We start from the raw sequence: 16799 nt of genomic DNA, 5'->3' as shown, positions 1-16799 counted from the left end.
GTGTGTGTGTGTGTGTGTGTGTGCTTTATCCAAAAGAGGCTAATATTATTCTATTATTTTTGTGAAGTGCAGGGAAGAAGGCCTTTGACCAGTGTTGCTGAGGATAACCTGCCTCAAGATAAGTACGAATCAGATAGGAAGAACAGATACAGGGAGACTTATTGGTCTATAACGACTGTATCTGCTGAGCTACACACTACGACTGACACTGAACTATTTGTGGAAGAACGGGATTGAATAGAACAAGACCCCAAAGTTGTGTGTGTGTGTGTGTGTGTGTGTGTGTGTGTGTGTGTGTGTGCGCGCGCTTAGGTAGCATATAGCATGCGCCTCGTGGGGCTGAGTGGCGTAGGTGGCGGAGACAAAGGCTGGAGCACCGTGGTGTGGAGGTTTATTGATATATCAATCAACTTAAAATTGTAAGATCATGGTCTTTATTCACGCAATTAAACGTAACTAGTGCCGAGAATAAACCAAGATATCTATCACACACCACACTAAAATTTACTTTGGGAGGAAGAATCTCAGTCCTGATACACTGCAGTTCCCCGGATCACCTGGTGCTTCCTGTGTGGGGCTGAGGGCGTGGAAAGCAGGGAAAATAGAGCGACCCAATACTTTTCGAAGTTTACTAGTTAGTGGAGAGTGGAGGAGCGGGTGGGAGAGTAAAGATATTGACAAATGCCGGCGCCAGGACTCTGAACGGTATGGGCTTCAGTTTGAATGGCAGTGTGCTAAGTGGGCAGGAGGAGGACTGAGTTACGATAATGCCATTTTTTAAACACTTAACTTTGCAATTGTCTTCCTTTCGTAGCCAAGAAGAAAAGGGAAAACGCAATCTTCTTTTTTTCTCTTTCATATACGAGTGTGTGTGTGTGTGTGTGTGTGTGTGTGTGTGTGTGTGTGTGTGTGTGTGTGTGTGTGTGTGTGTGTGTGTGTGTGTGTGTGTGTGTGTGTGTGTGTGTGTGTCAACTATATTGACCACTGCTTTTTTAATACAGACGTCCTCTCCCTACTCACCGCCACAAATACACAAGTCTCCTCACTGTATTAAGGCTAAACCAACGAGTCTGTACTGAGCCAGTCAAGAATAAGAATGTATCTAGGGTCGAATGATCTCCTTAGGTATGCCAGCGATAGTCATTACTGGGCTCTCTACGAATGATGCTTCACGCCAGTATGCGGGTGAACGAACGGCTGGCTCATGTGTCCTGCTTGCTGAGGGTGGTGGTGGTGGTGGAGGAGATAAGTAATGATAAGAGGAACATGAAGAAAAAAAGGTTTAGAACAAGAAGAACAAGATCAAGAATAATAATAATAGTAATGATGATGATAATAATAATAATAATAGTAATAATAATAGTAATAATAATAATAATAATAATAATAATAATAATAATAATAATAATAATAATAATAACAACTAGAACAACAACAACAACAAAAACAACAACAATATAAACGACAGCTTAGCCACACACAAAAAACAGCATCCACATTATCAAATCTGAATTAAATAAAGTTACATTTACTCGTAAACACACAAGTTAGATTTTGTCATTTAAAACACATTACCATCATTTACACACATAAAAAGCATAATATTTACCCGCATTTTAATTATGAGCTAACAAAGAGCGCGAATGTCCGATGACAAGCCTTTAGCACAGAGGGGAGAGGGAGTACGAGACGCTGCCGGGAAGGGATTGGGGTGTGGCATGCCTGGGTTGGTAATGAGGCGAGGCGATCACGGCAACACCAATCGGCTTTGTATGACGGAACGTGAAACAGAATCCTTCACTGGCGGAATCTGACTGTTCTCTGATTTTTGCAATATTTTTCTACCTCACTGTCTTCCCGGTTGTCATGTCACAAACGCCAATGAATCTCGTGTTCGTAATTCGAATGGAAGTTGATGGTCTAATGAATTGCTCTATGTTAAGACCTCCGTACTGTCCGCGAAAATGTGATAAATGGAGCTACTGTAGTTTTATATGATTTATTTTGCGTAATATCGTCATAAATACTTTGTAAAACTGCTACATAATTCCTGCTTCATGTTATCTACACTATATTATTCTTTTTCTCTTTTCATCTATACGTGTAGAGAAGAGCAGATTTCACTCATTTTCTAGCATATTCCTTTCCCTTACCTTTAAACTTTCACCTCATCCATGTCACCTGTCCGCAGCACACACGAAAAAAAAAATCTCCATCTACAATTGTCTTCCGCATACTTATGATTTAAATAACTATAAGAACAAAGAGCTTCATAAAAACGAATGCAATTATCTCCTGATGCTTGTTCTTCCTTTGTGTGTGTGTGTTTTTTTTTCTGCATCTCCATCAAAATACGTCCAGTTAAATTAACCCTTTCTTTCCTTTCTTGCCTCCTCCCTTGCGTACCTACAAACTTTCCTACCAAGGAGCAAATTAAGCGACATTATTGTTTTCCTTCCTTGCACGTTTTATAGTCATCACCAAAACTCCCCTTTCATGTAAAAATGAAAAGACGAAAAAAAAAAAATACTCCACTCTGGGTTGTGCTAAGGAGCCTCTTGGTGACTCTCCCCAAGACTAGGTATGCTTCTCCTCCTCCCTCGCTCCACTCACCAAAGGAATGATAAGTGCAACAAAACCCCAAATGAAGCTTTTAAATGAACCACTTAGGCTCGTGTGAATTTGAGAGAGAGAGAGAGAGAGAGAGAGAGAGAGAGAGAGAGAGAGAGAGAGAGAGAGAGAGAGAGAGAGAGAGAGAGAGAGCTGGAACTAGAATTGTGGGGAAGGGAAATGTGGAGGGAGTGGAGAGAGTGGAGAGAGGGTGGGTGAAAAGAAAAGGAGGGGGAGGCGTGCTGGGAAGCATGTAGCGAGGAATGAAGGAAGAGCAAGAGCGTGAGGCGAGTTGAGGGGATGGAATATGAGTGTGTAGAGACTGGTTGTGGCAAAGAGAACATTGAGTGGTGAGAGTGTATTGAACCAGAGAGAGAGAGAGAGAGAGGAGCGTACTCAGTCTCTCCAGGGAGAAAAGAGACATAGGTGGAATTTGATTCCATAAGATTACATTATTTAACCTTCCGAGGAATACACAAAAACACTCTCTCTCTCTCTCTCTCTCTCTCTCTCTCTCTCTCTCTCTCTCTCTCTCTCTCTCTCTCTCTCTCTCTCTGTCGCGGGGGAGAAAAAGACGAGATTCATGTACGCTTGCAATATTCGTCTCTTTCTTGATGTCATTACTTCGGGGAAGGGGAAGCGAAATGAGAGGACAAGGGAGAGTAAAGGAGAGGAAGAAAGTTCAATTTGAAACTGTAATAGTCTCCACTAACCAATCCAGAGAGAGAGAGAGAGAGAGAGAGAGAGAGAGAGAGAGAGAGAGAGAGAGAGAGAGACTAAATAAAAAAGGCACAACTTAGAATATATTTACAGAATGATAAAATTATAAATACAGTACGTAAAGGAGAGGAAGAATACAAGTACGAGTAGTAGTAGTAGTAGTAGTAGTAGTAGTAGTAGTAGTAGTAGTAGTAGTAGTAGTAGTAGTAGTAGTAGTAGTAGTGGTGGTAGTAGTAGCAGTAGGAATGGTAAAAGGAATAGAAAGGAGAAGCAAAAAACAAATTAAAGGAGATATATATATATAATAGATTAACGAAAATAAAAGAGATAGGGGGAAAGGAGAAAAAAAAAACGAAGAGTAACACCTTTATGAAGCAGTAGAAAAGAAGGACGAGGAAGGACAGGAGAAGGAGGAGGAGGATCAGAAGCAGGTGGAGGGGCAGGAGAAAGAGAAGAAGGAGGAGGAATTGAGGAGAAGTTGAAGAGGAGAAGAAGATGAAGGCGCAAGAGGACGAAAAGAAGAAAAAGAAGAAGGAGAAGGATTAGATGATAGTGACAGTGTTGACGAAAAATCTAAGGAGAAGAAGGAGGAGGAGAACGAGGAAGAATAAATGGTAATGAGTGTTGGTGAAATGTGCAAGGAGACTCAAATTATCGACGGTCACCCTCCTCGTAGGCTGACACCATTCACTCAGAAACGAAGGAGAAATCAATGGAGGGCGTGGGAGTCGAGAGTAAGGGAGTGAGTGGGGAGAGGGAGGGAGGGAGTGAGGGAGGGAGACGAGGCGGCAGCAAGTATGCGAAATTAAAGCCAATAACGCGAAAATGAAGCAACGAAAACATCCCATAGGCTAGGCTCCGCCCCCTCCAACCCGCGTTGCTCCGCCCTCTCGCTTGCTTTTAAGAGGCTCAAAACTCTCCATTATTTGGTATAGGAGAAAATGATCCTCCTCTTCTTGTGACCACACCAAAGCCCCTAAATAGCCAACAGAACTTCATAAATTAAGTTGCTTAGCCAGCCAGCAGGAATTTTTCATTACTGAACGTTCGCTCGGTTCTTTGAATTTCATGTGGGACGCTGTGATGTTATATATTTGCTATTTTTTATCTTTTTGTTATTAAAGTTCACTAAATAATGTGTTTATATGTGTGTATGAGTAAACAATTTTATGTTTAGGGCCACGGTGGGTGTTAGAACAGGCTTTGTTTATCCGTCAGGCGCCACATCAGTTTGGTTTCGTGTGAAGGATAGTAAAAACCGCCCTCTTTCCCCCTCCTTGCGGGCGGTACGCTACCAATGCACCTTAAAACCGAGTCATTGTTCTTTCCTTTTATGCCTCTTTCGAGTTTCTTACTTTTGCAATGGATTTAATTTATAACTTCAAATCTATTAGGCATAACTAGTACAACAGACACCGCCAAACGACCTTAATAAAAAAAATACAGTTGAGACTGGCAAGCACGCGCGACTCCACAGACTGTCGGCAGCCCCCGTTAACCTGACTCCTGGCTTCCCGCTGTCCCCATCAACCACAACCTGCACTATTGTAACTTCAGATGCCTAAAATGTATCACGTAAGAAGGCTTGTATTTAGAAATTCTGTTTGTTGCCAAGTAAGATCGGCACAGATGGGCATATTGGTGCTATAAAGCACGTACAGTACTGTGGCCGGCGGCAGGGAGGCGGAGTCAAGGCTTGGTCTGATGTCACGGCACCCGCTCCGCTAATGCCAGTGCGTCTTTTGTTCCTCTCTCTCTATCTCTCTCTCTCTCTCTCTCTCTCTCTCTCTCTCTCTCTCTCTCTCTCTCTCTGTATATTTATCTGGTTTCCTTCCTTCTTCCCTACTCTTCTCCCAATTTCCGACTCTCTTTTCCTCTTCCCTCTCCCCTATCCTCCCCTGCTCCTCGTACCCCTCTTGTTTTCTGAGAGAGAGAGAGAGAGAGAGAGAGAGAGAGAGAGAGAGAGAGAGAGAGAGAGAGAGAGAGAGAGAGAGAGATAAAGCGGTTATAGAGGAATGCAAGGTGGAATTTTAATGAAGGGATGGAGGAAATGAAGGTGGTAAGATGCAAATGAAAGGAAGGAGAGGAGGGAAGAGCACATAAATGAAGGGAAGGATCATATGAAAGGTGGGCAGGAAGGAGGGAAGAAAGAAAGGGAGAAGGGAAAGAGAGAGAGAACGAAGTAAGGAAAGGGTGAGAGTGGATAAGAAGGAAATCAGTGTGTGTGTGTGTGTGTGTGTGTGTGACGGAGAGAGAGAGAGAGAGAGAGAGAGAGAGAGAGAGAGAGAGAGAGAGAGAGAGAGAGAGAGAGAGAGAGATACGATGACGCCAATGTTGTCTTGGCTTTGAATATTGCAAGTGTATTGGCAATACTGAGAGAGAGAGAGAGAGAGAGAGAGAGAGAGAGAGAGAGAGAGAGAGAGAGAGAGAGAGAGAGAGAGAGAGAGAGAGAGAGAGAGTGATTTACTTGTATCCACTTTCGTGTGTGTGTGTGTGTGTGTGTGTAGTCATAATCTAGGCCATGTATGTATGTGGGAAACATTGTGTTTGTGACCTTCTTTTACGGGTGACTTAGTGCACACACACACACACACACACACACACACACACACACACACACACACACACACACACACACAACCAGATGGCACCACTGCTATCACATCCATTTCTAAAGCTGAACTCTTTGTTCAAACCTTTGCTAAAAACTCTACCTTGGACGATTCTGGGCTTGTTCCTCCCTCTCCTCCACCCTCTGACTACTTCATGCCACGTATTAAAATTCTTCGCAATGATGTTTTCCATGCCCTCGCTGGCCTAAACCCTCGGAAGGCTTATGGACCTGATGGGGTCCCTCCTATTGTTCTCCGAAACTGTGCCTCCGTGCTTGCACCTTGCCTAGTCAAACTCTTTCAGCTCTGTCTGTCAACATCTACCTTTCCTTCTTGCTGGAAGTTTGCCTACATTCAACCTGTTCCTAAAAAGGGTGACCGTTCTAATCCCTCAAACTACTGTCCTATTGCTTTAATTTCCTACCTATCTAAAGTTTTTGAATCTATCCTCAAAAGGAAGATTCTTAAACATCTATCACTTCACAACCTTCTATCTGATCGCCAATATGGGTTCTGTCAAGGCCGCTCTACTGGTGATCTTCTGGCTTTCCTTACTAAGTCTTGGTCATCCTCTTTTAGAGATTTTGGTGAAACTTTTGCTGTTGCCTTGGACATAACAAAAGCTTTTTGACACACACACCACACACACACACACACACACACACACACACACACACACACACACACACACACACACACACACACACACACACACACACACACACACAGTAGTTTTTAATCGGGAGAGAGAGAGAGAGAGAGAGAGAGAGAGAGAGAGAGAGAGAGAGAGAGAGAGAGGGGGAGGAAGAGGAATTTTGGGTGGAGGAATTCATTAGTACGCACATGCACACACGCACTCAAACTCGAGCACACACACACACACACACACACCACGGCTCTTGTCAAAGGCACAAGGATGATGAGCCTGGTTCTCAAGATTGTTTCTCTTGATAATACTGTAAAAAACTGTTAACCTGTCACTAAAACCGTAAAAACACCCTTAAAACACGTTATTTTTATAAACCAGTATTTAGAAACGGTTTGCTTTCTCACCGCGGTTAGTTTCAAAGGGCGCAGTGATGATCAGCCGGGTTTTCAAGACTGTTTCTCCTGTCAATAGTGCCTAAATTTTGTTAATCTGTCACTAAAACCATAAAAAAAACACATTTAAAACCCCGTGCAGTGCTTGGGAATGCAGTAGAGGTGCTATGCAGAGGTGTTTCCGAGTGTGATCCGTGCACTACGTAATCATACTCGTAAACCCCACACAATTATCTAGATTGACCTCAAGATTTACTCACTAACTCTGTGATCCAGTGCCCACCTCTCCTTCAAACCTTCACTAAAATATATTGGTAATTTTTTGGGGTATTTGTAAGAGCGACAGAGGAAGAGATAGGATGCGCCACGATAAAAGTTGTCATACACACTTTCCTATTTCATCTTATTTTCCCTTCCATCTCCTCCTCCCTCTTTTCAATCTCCTCCTCTTCGTATTCCTCTCACTGGGCATCACCTCTTCCTCCTCCTCTTCCTCTTTTTCATCTTTCTCATCCCTTCCTATATGTTCTTCTTTTCTTCTCTTTCTCTCCATTCCTCTTCTCCTATCTCCTCGTTCACTCCTCCTCCTCCTCCTCCTCCTCCTCCTCCTCCTCCTCCTCCTCCTCCTCCTCCTCCTCCTTACAGGACAGACGACCCACGGCCGAAGGTGAACGACGTCTGAGAGACCACGTGAAATCTCTCTCTCTCTCTCTCTCTCTCTCTCTCTCTCTCTCTCTCTCTCTCTCTCTCTCTCTCTCTCTCTCTCTCTCTCTCTCTCTCTCTCTCTCTCTCTATCTATCTATCTGTCTATCTATCTATCTCTCAGCATCCATAACAGTACTATCTCAAATTATATATAATTACCAGCTAAAAACAGGAAATGTATACAAACTCCTCTCTCTCTCTCTCTCTCTCTCTCTCTCTCTCTCTCTCTCTCTCTCTCTCTCTCTCTCCTTGATTTATGATGGTACTGGAGAGAGAGAGAGAGAGAGAGAGAGAGAGAGAGAGAGAGAGAGAGAGAGAGAGAGAGAGAGAGAGAGAGAGAGAGAGAGAGATACTTATATAAGAGAACATTCTGTTTCTTAATTTTGACACACTTATTATAAAACACTTACAAATAATGCAATATAATAACAGAACAAGTAATTAAAAATAAAATTTACTTAAAAACCGTAAGATTACAATTCCTATTAGTAATTAAGAGAGAGAGAGAGAGAGAGAGAGAGAGAGAGAGAGAGAGAGAGAGAGAGGTCAGGTCACCGCCGTGGAGGACGGACGTGTTTTCAGTGTGCTCCACGCATTCAGATCAGTTCTTCAGTAACGCAAATCTCCATCTCTACGTGAAATGGCGAAACACAGGCTCATCAAGAGGCGTGATCTCCCGGGATATTGTCCTCAGCGATGGTGTGCCGTGTGTGGTAGGGCGGCTACCAAATCAGCCCCCTACGTGAGTTGTGGGGGCAGTAGTAACGAATGTCCTAACGTGTGCCACACAGCTTACCTAGGTGACAGAGAGACCTACACTTGTAAGGACACACAGCAGCTACGTCATGAAGCCAGTTTAGCGGATGAAGTGGTCTACATTAGTGAAAACCCTGAAGTGGACCTTCCATCCACACCTCTACACGATGGAGTGGATGATGACGCGAGGCAACACCTGTCGCAGCTGGAGAAAGACGAGCTCGTCACCACTGTTATCCAGCTACAAAAACAGGTAATGAAAGATAAAAATGTGATTCAGTCTCTCCGTCTACAGAGAGACTGGATAATTAACAAAAAGGCACAATTGATAGACCTATTAGGGCTTATAGACGCTCTTACTGATGCGAGGGAGAATGAGGAAAAGACCGCCACCTGCTCCGTGGCGACAACAGCCACCCCTCTCTCAATCGCCAGAACTTGGGAAAACGCGTGTGCTTCCTCGGACCGCTGGAGGCAGTGGTGGAGATCAGGGAAGCCCAGACCTCTTAGACACGAGGCAGTGGAAGTAGAAGAAGACCCCACCACAAATACAGCTACCGCTGCTGCCACTTCCACCGCCACCACAGTCGCCGCAGCAGCATCAACACCTGCCGACTCCGACACTGACTCCGCCGCTGCCGCCACCAACACCACTACCACCACCACCAACATCAACAACAGGAGGAGGAGCAGCAGCACCAACGACAGTAACAACAGGAACAGTATCAGCAATGGCAGAAACAACAACAACAACAGGAGCAGCAGCAACAAGAGGAGGAAGAAACGAGGTCAGCAGCGATTAGGACCTCACTCCGCCACACCAGGTGCGCGACCCAACCCTCCCGCACCCCAGTCCCACCCACATCATCTTAGATCCCAAAGGGACGTCAGAGGTGGAGACAGACCACGCTGCGACTACTGCTCCCGCCTCGGACACACATCTGAGGTGTGTTACAGCCGCACTGCTGATATAAGGCAGGAAACGATTCTCAGAAGGGTCCTGACAGAAGGATGGAGAAAAGAGTTAAATCCTCAACCTCAGCTGCCCTTTCGAGACTCCCCTCTCCACCCCTACCCACCATCATGGCAACCACAACCCAGGCAACACCACGACTGGAGCCCACTCATGTGGCAGGGAAGGCAGTAACGCGCCTCCCCCTGCCAAGGTATCCCTAGTCAAACCAGCGCCAAGGAAAAACAAAAGACTGGCCACCTCAGCCGACACCTGACTGTTGTGTCGGCCAACTTGAGGGGTCTTCGCATCAACCTTGGTGACCTCACCCACAACTTTGTCCTCCGACACAACGCGGACATTGTTGCCGTCACGGAAACGTGGCTCAGTGGTGAGGTGGAGCCGACGTTTGGCAACATCCCGGGCTACACAAAGTGGGTGAGGAAGGACCGTGAGCATAGAGTGGGCGGATGCGTGGCTGCCTGCTTCAAACACGGCCTCCAAACTCAAAAAATTGACGTGGTGCTGCCTGAAGGAATGGAGGCGCTGTTCTTCAGAGTGGTAATAAATAACAGCACAGGACTCCTCCTGTGTGTCATGTACCGTCCCCCAAGGCAAGGACGTTCAGCGCTGGATTTTCTGACGGAGGAATTGGACACTATGCTACAGCGGCACAAGTGTTCCCACGTCATGATTCTGGGGGATCTAAACTTCCACCTGGAGCAGGATGCCCTTAACAGCCTCCTGATGGTGCAGGGTCTGACGAACCACGTGTCCTTCCCTACACATGAGAGGGGAGGGTCGCTGGACCCTGTGCTAACAGATCTCCCTGACTCCAGCATCGTCTGCCATCAACTGGGGACGGTGGGCACCTCCGACCACCATGCCGTGCTGGCACGAGTCAAGCTGGATATAGCGAGGGAGGCCGCCGCCCCGCGCACTGTCTGGCTGTGGGAGCAGGCTGACCGGGCATCCCTGAGACACGACATCGTTCGCTTGGACTGGGACGCCCTACTGATAGGCAACGCGGAGGAAAAGGCCCGTGCCCTCACCACCAAGCTCCTTGCCCTCCAGCAGCAACACGTCCCCAGCAGAAGGTACCTCGTTAGGCCTAATGACCCTGCTTGGTTTGGTTACCGATGCCGAGCGGCCGCTGAGGCTAAACACGAAGCCTGGGTGAGGTACAAACGTCGTCCAACACACTACAACTGGGCCCAACACCGTGTGGCGTGTAGACGGGTGACAGCTACCTGCAGGTGGGCGAGACGGCAGCAGCGAGAGGACCTGAGGCAAAAGCTCTGTGGCTCAGGGGTTGGCCACAAGACCTGGTGGAGGCTTGTCAAGGAGCAGCAAGGAACAGGCCGCCGCGACACTGTTCCTCCACTAACAAGGCCGGACGGGACAACAGCCGCCAGCAGTGAGGACAAGGCTTCTCTACTCGCTGATTTTTTCGCAGAGAAGATGTCAGTCACTGATCCGGTTAGACGTCCACCTCACCTCCCTCAGGAAACAGACCACACCATCGCCGATGTTCAGGTGACACGTGAACAGGTGGAGCGGCTGATGAGGGAAGTAGAGGAGAACAAAGCCACCGGCCCGGACGACATCAGCCCGCGGCTCCTCAAACGTTGCGCCAGTGAGCTGTCAGGTCCTCTCACCAGCGTCTTCAGGGCCTGCCTGATGGAGCACAGGTGGCCCTCTATATGGAAGGAGGCGCGAGTGGTACAGCCCACAAGAAGAACTCAAAGTCTGAGCCCAGCAACTACAGACCCATCTCGCTGCTCTCCGTGGTGGGCAAGTTGCTGGAGCAGGTGGTGGCAGGTGTCATCTGTCATCACCTGAGTGAGCACCGCCTCCTCTCAGACAGACAGTTCGGCTTCCGGCCTGGCCGCTCAACAGCGGACCTCCTCACCCTCCTCTCCCAAGGCTGGCAGGATGCCCTGGACGAAGGTCTGGATACTCTTGTGGTGGCCCTGGACATTGCTGGGGCCTTTGATAGGGTCTGGCACGCGGGGCTTGTAAAAAAGCTTTGCGCCAAGGGTATCCAGGGCAACCTCCTTGCACTGCTCGAGGACTACCTCCAGGGGAGAACCCTCCGGGTAGTCATCAATGGACAGGCATCCCAGCCGTTACCTATACAGGCCTCAGTTCCACAGGGTTCAGTGCGAGCCGTTAGAGAGCTAAATAGGCAGCTCAGGCTGGTGATGGAGTGGGGAGAGGCGTGGCAAGTCAGCTTCGCTCCAGAAAAGACGCAGGCCATGGTCATCTCACGGTCCCCAGCTGCCTCCCCAGCCGTCTCAGGCTGTCTGATTTTTGGAGGCCAGACACTTCCCCTCCAGGAACACGTCAAGTTGCTGGGAGTGACAGTGGACTGTGGCCTGCGCTTTGACCGCCATGTTGCTGCTGTTGCCCACCAGGTCTCCCAGCGAGTCTCTGCACTGCGTCGGATGTCAGGAAACCTCGACTCCCGGGGCATCCTCACACTGTACAAGGCTCAGATACGGCCTTGTATGGAGTACAGTGCCTTGTCCTGGATGTCGAGTGCCCCCACCCACTTGCAGAGACTGGATGCTGTGCAACGCCGTGCCCTGCGCTTGGTGGGGATGGACGGACAGCAGCAGCAGCAGCAGCAGCAGCAGCAGCAGCAGCAGGAGGAGCAGACCGGAGTCACGTCGCTGGAGCATCGGCGGGACGTGTCGGCGCTGGTGGTCCAGCACAAGGCCCGGGTTCTGGAGGTCCCTCATCTCAGCTCGATAAGGCTCCCACCACGAGCTGTCCAGAGGGAGTCCAGGACCACCACCTCCAGTGACATGCTGGTGCAAGTGCCTCGATCTTACTCGAGGCAGCACCAGCGCTCTTACACAGCTAGAACCTCCAGACTGTGGAATGTGTTTACGGCAGCCACGAGTGATACACAGACAATGACACTCCAGCAAGTGAAAGTGGCTGCACACAGGTGGCGTAAAACACAACCCCCCACACTAGTGCTGTGTTAATCATGTCTATATATATATATATATATATAGTAGGATGAGTTCACTTTTTGTATTTATTTTCTTCTTTACATTTAAGTATAGGCTTTTCAAATAACAGCATAAAAAACGTGTTGTTTTAAGCCTGATGTAAATTTTGTTTAAATAAAAAAAAGAACAATTAACAGAACAAGAGAGAGAGAGAGAGAGAGAGAGAGAGAGAGAGAGAGAGAGAGAGAGAGAGAGAGAGAGAGAACAATTAACAGAACAAGAGAGAGAGAGAGAGAGAGAGAGAACAATTAACAGAACAAGAGAGAGAGAGAGAACAATTAACAGAACAAGAGAGAGAGAGAGAGAGAGAGAGAGAGAGAGAGAGAGAGAGAGAGAGAGAGAGAGAGATTATATTATATAGCTAGTGTTCAGAATGTTGCATTAAAAGTTTGTTTTGGTTTGGAATGCAAGGAAAAGAGAGGACGGTGCAAGGAAACCGAGAAAGAAAACCAGACTGACTCGTGCAATTTTGGGGTAACTACGCTAAATTACTGCATTTATTTATTTATTTATTTATTTATTTATCTATTTATTTATCTTTTTTTTTCTTTAGTCCTGAATTTACTATATCAATCCATTCATTCATATTTGTTTTAAGAGTATTGTAGTATGTGTGTGTGTGCTCATCTTCCTTATTTTTCTACCTTTTCTACTTTTTTTTCCTACTCTCTCTCTCTCTCTCTCTCTCTCTCTCTCTCTCTCTCTCTCTCTCTCTCTCTCTCTCTCTCTCTCTCTCTCTCTCTCTCAAAACAAGCAAAGCTCATTACGTTCAGTTTTTTTTTTTTTTTACCGAGCACCTGCCAGTTATTTTTTCATTTATTTTCGTTTTGTTTTTTGTTTGTTATCGTAACCTTAACACATTATTTTGACTTATTTTTTCTCCCATCTTCTTTCTCCACCTCCTTCTCCTCTTCTCATCCCTCACTTATCATATTCTTTACTTCATGAGTTTTCCTCGTCTTCAAATTAGGAGTTTTGATTGGCTAATTAATGGTAATAACTTTGCTTTTCTTATTGGCTGTTAGATTCTCGTCTGTCTCTCGCTAATACTTCGCTTTTAACTGCGTCATAATCTTTGTTATAACCATTTCGCCTTTTTTTTCAAATTTGGTAAGTCCTTCCATGTATTTTTTATTTTTGTATACGAGTTTCTTTTAATTATTTTTCTATATATACGTAAGGAATATACTAGCATACTTCTTTAGCATGTTGAGGCTTTCGAAACTACGTGTCTCCAAGCTGCGCATTGTGACTGTCAATTGTCTGGTCTCCGCCCTCCTCTATTTTAAACACTTCAAATGGTTCCTTTTTTTTTTCATTTTTTTTCTTTTTTTTTTTCTCTAGCACGTCCTTTTTGTACTGTGATAAGAAACTGGCAGTGATAAAAGTCTTTCCGTATGTACTTGTGTGTGTACGTATGTATTTAAGGACCAGGAGGTATGTCTCAAGGTTATATGCACGTGCGTGTGTGTGTGTGTGTGTGTGTGATAAGACTAATGATAAAACGTCAAGAGAAATTTGTTACAGTGTTTCCTGTTTATATGTTTTTTACTTGTTTACGTCAACACACACACACACACACACACACACACACAACAAAATATTCCATAATCTTCCCGCTGAATCACTGAAACATGAAACAAAATCATAAAAAACAGAGATCACGATTTTTTTTTTATTATAAAAAAAAAAGACGCAACGAAAAAGAAATGAACAAAATAATAATAACTAACAACGACAATAGGGATGATAATACTGATAATTATCTGTAGTGTGAAGATAACCTTGAAAAGAAATAGATAAAGAAAACTGAAAGGTGCTTAGCAAGAGGAAGAGGAAGAGGAGGAGGAGGAGGAAGAAGAAAACTGCAGTTCACATTCGTGTCGGAAGTGATTAAGTGAAACGAAAGGATAATTTTACACTCAAAACACAAGGGAGTAAAAAAACCCATTGTTTCTGGCACGCCTTTCCTTCCTTTGCAGGAGTGAGAATGGAGGCAGCCCAACAATTATTTATCCTTTAAAGAAACGGCCACATTAGCAACTGTCTACATCTCTCATCGCTTCCTTTTCAATTAAACCTTGCTTCGATTCTTGTGTTCTTGAAAAAAATATATATATATATACTGCATCTTCTATCAATCTCTAGGATCTTATCTAGTGTCTACATCTCTCTTCGCTTCGCTTTCTGTTAAACTTTGATTAGATTCGCGTGTTCTTGAAAAAAAAAAAAATATAATATATATATATATATATATATATATATATATATATATATATATATATATATATATATATATATATATATATATATATATATATATATATATATATATATATATACTGCAAATTTTATATATCATTCTCTTTTGGGACCTTAGCAAGTGTCTACATCTCTCATCCCTTCATTTCTTATTATACTTTGCTTAGATTCTTGTGTTCTTAAAAAAAAAACTGCAATTTTTATCTACCACTCTTCTCTGGGACCTTAGTAAGTGTCTACATCTCTCTTCGCTGCATTTTTCATTCAATTTTGCTTACATTTTCGTGTTCTTGAAAAATACACTGCAAATTTTATCTACCACTCTTCTCTGGGACCTTAGCAAGTGTCTACATTTTTTTTCGCTTCCTTTCCCATTCAGTTTTTCTTAGATTTGCGTTCCCTTGACAAATATACTGCAGGTTTTATTCATCACTCGTCGCCGGGGCCTTGAGGTCTCTTGGAAACCACCACGAAAAATATGAGTTTCAACAGCGTTAGGTTTCGTCATGTTTATCGATTGCCATTGGAGACTGTTAGTAAATTTCTTCGTCTCAAGGTTACGGTTTTCACATTTATCAAGAAAACTGTAAGGAAAATTTAGTCTCATGTTTATCTAGGAAATTATGAGGAAAGATTTAGTCTCAAGGAAGTCATCAGGGAGGTTTAGTGTCAAGACGCGATAGTTTATCATATTTATCTAAGAAACCATAAGGAATGATTTAGTGTGAAGGCGTTACTGACTAACATTTTTATCTTGGAAACTATTTGTAAAGCGCTTTGTCTAAGGTTTTGGTTTATCATTTATCTAGGGAACAATAAGAAAGGTTTAACATTAAGGCGCTACCGTCAGTTATTTATATCTAGGAAAGATTAACAGTCAAGGCGTTACTGTTTATCTTGCTCGTATTTACCTAAGGAACCATAAAGAGATATCAGCAGTTTAGGTGACGTGATGCTTCCTTCAGATTCATAGGGATAAGGAGAGAATGTTGCGTCATCAGTGTTCAGGTATCACGAAAAGAGACACAATGAGAAAAACGAACCGTACATTTAAAAAGCGAACAAAAAACACGGAATTCTGGGCAATATTTCTCCTTCCAATTGACGTCCAATTGTAATTCAACTTATTACAAAACAGGAATCCGTGTTATCATATCTTCCCGCGTCTTATCTGAACTTTTATCATGTTCTGGTCTGTTATTTAGGTTTTCAAAGGCATTTTCATGACTAGCACAAAAATCCAGCTATTCTTGTTTGTTCAGTAATTTTGTTATAACAGAAGAGAAACTCATATTCTCAAACGATCTTGCGTCTTATCTCTCTTAACTTTTATCAGGTTCTAGTAGAAATTATGTACGTTTTTATGTTTCTGGGTAAAAAAGAAAAAATATATCTTCCGTGTTTGTTCTGTAATTCATTTAACTACAGCAGAACAAGAGCAACATTCTAAAACATTCCGGTTGCGTTGCGAGAAGTTTTGAGGAGCAGAGTTGTGAAATATCGTCTGTTGCTGAATTACTGACGTATTCTTAAGCTTCACCTGTATTGTAATAGCACGTGTTTCTTGATTTATGGCCAGGTGTTCTAGCGTGTATGGTGTCTTATATAGGGAGCAGTGAGGAAGGACCTTCATTCCTCTCCCTGTCTTCAGCCACTATGTTTATTTTCGTCCGTGGTTCAGTGGCTGATGTCTCTTCCTCGTTTTTTCTTCTCCCTCGTCACTCGGTCAAGAAAACACGGAAATGGATTAATTATAGTACTCAGTTAAGCCATAGAGCCGCTCCCTTTACAAGATAAAACCCCTCTGTAACCTGGCTTTGGTCTGTATGACATCAAATCGCTACACTCCCTCCCTTATCCACTCTTTAAATTCCCTTATACTCTTTACCCAATCTTAATAACCCTAGGAACACTTCAACAATATAATATCTTAAGAGTCTTCTGTGGAATCAACTCAAACAGGTTGGAATTACTTGAATCTCGCGCTGACACACCTCCTCACACTCCGTCTCTTAAACGTCCTTTAAATTCCCCTATACTCTTTACCCAAGCTTATTAACCCCACAGATACTTTCTTACTACAATATCTTAAGTCTAGTACGTAATCATATCAGAGGC

This window comes from Scylla paramamosain, unplaced genomic scaffold (assembly GCF_035594125.1).
Source record: "Scylla paramamosain isolate STU-SP2022 unplaced genomic scaffold, ASM3559412v1 Contig9, whole genome shotgun sequence".
NCBI classification, from domain to species: Eukaryota; Metazoa; Arthropoda; class Malacostraca; order Decapoda; family Portunidae; genus Scylla; species Scylla paramamosain.
The sequence above is the reverse complement of the archived record's forward strand: the minus strand, read 5'-3'. Positions refer to the sequence as shown.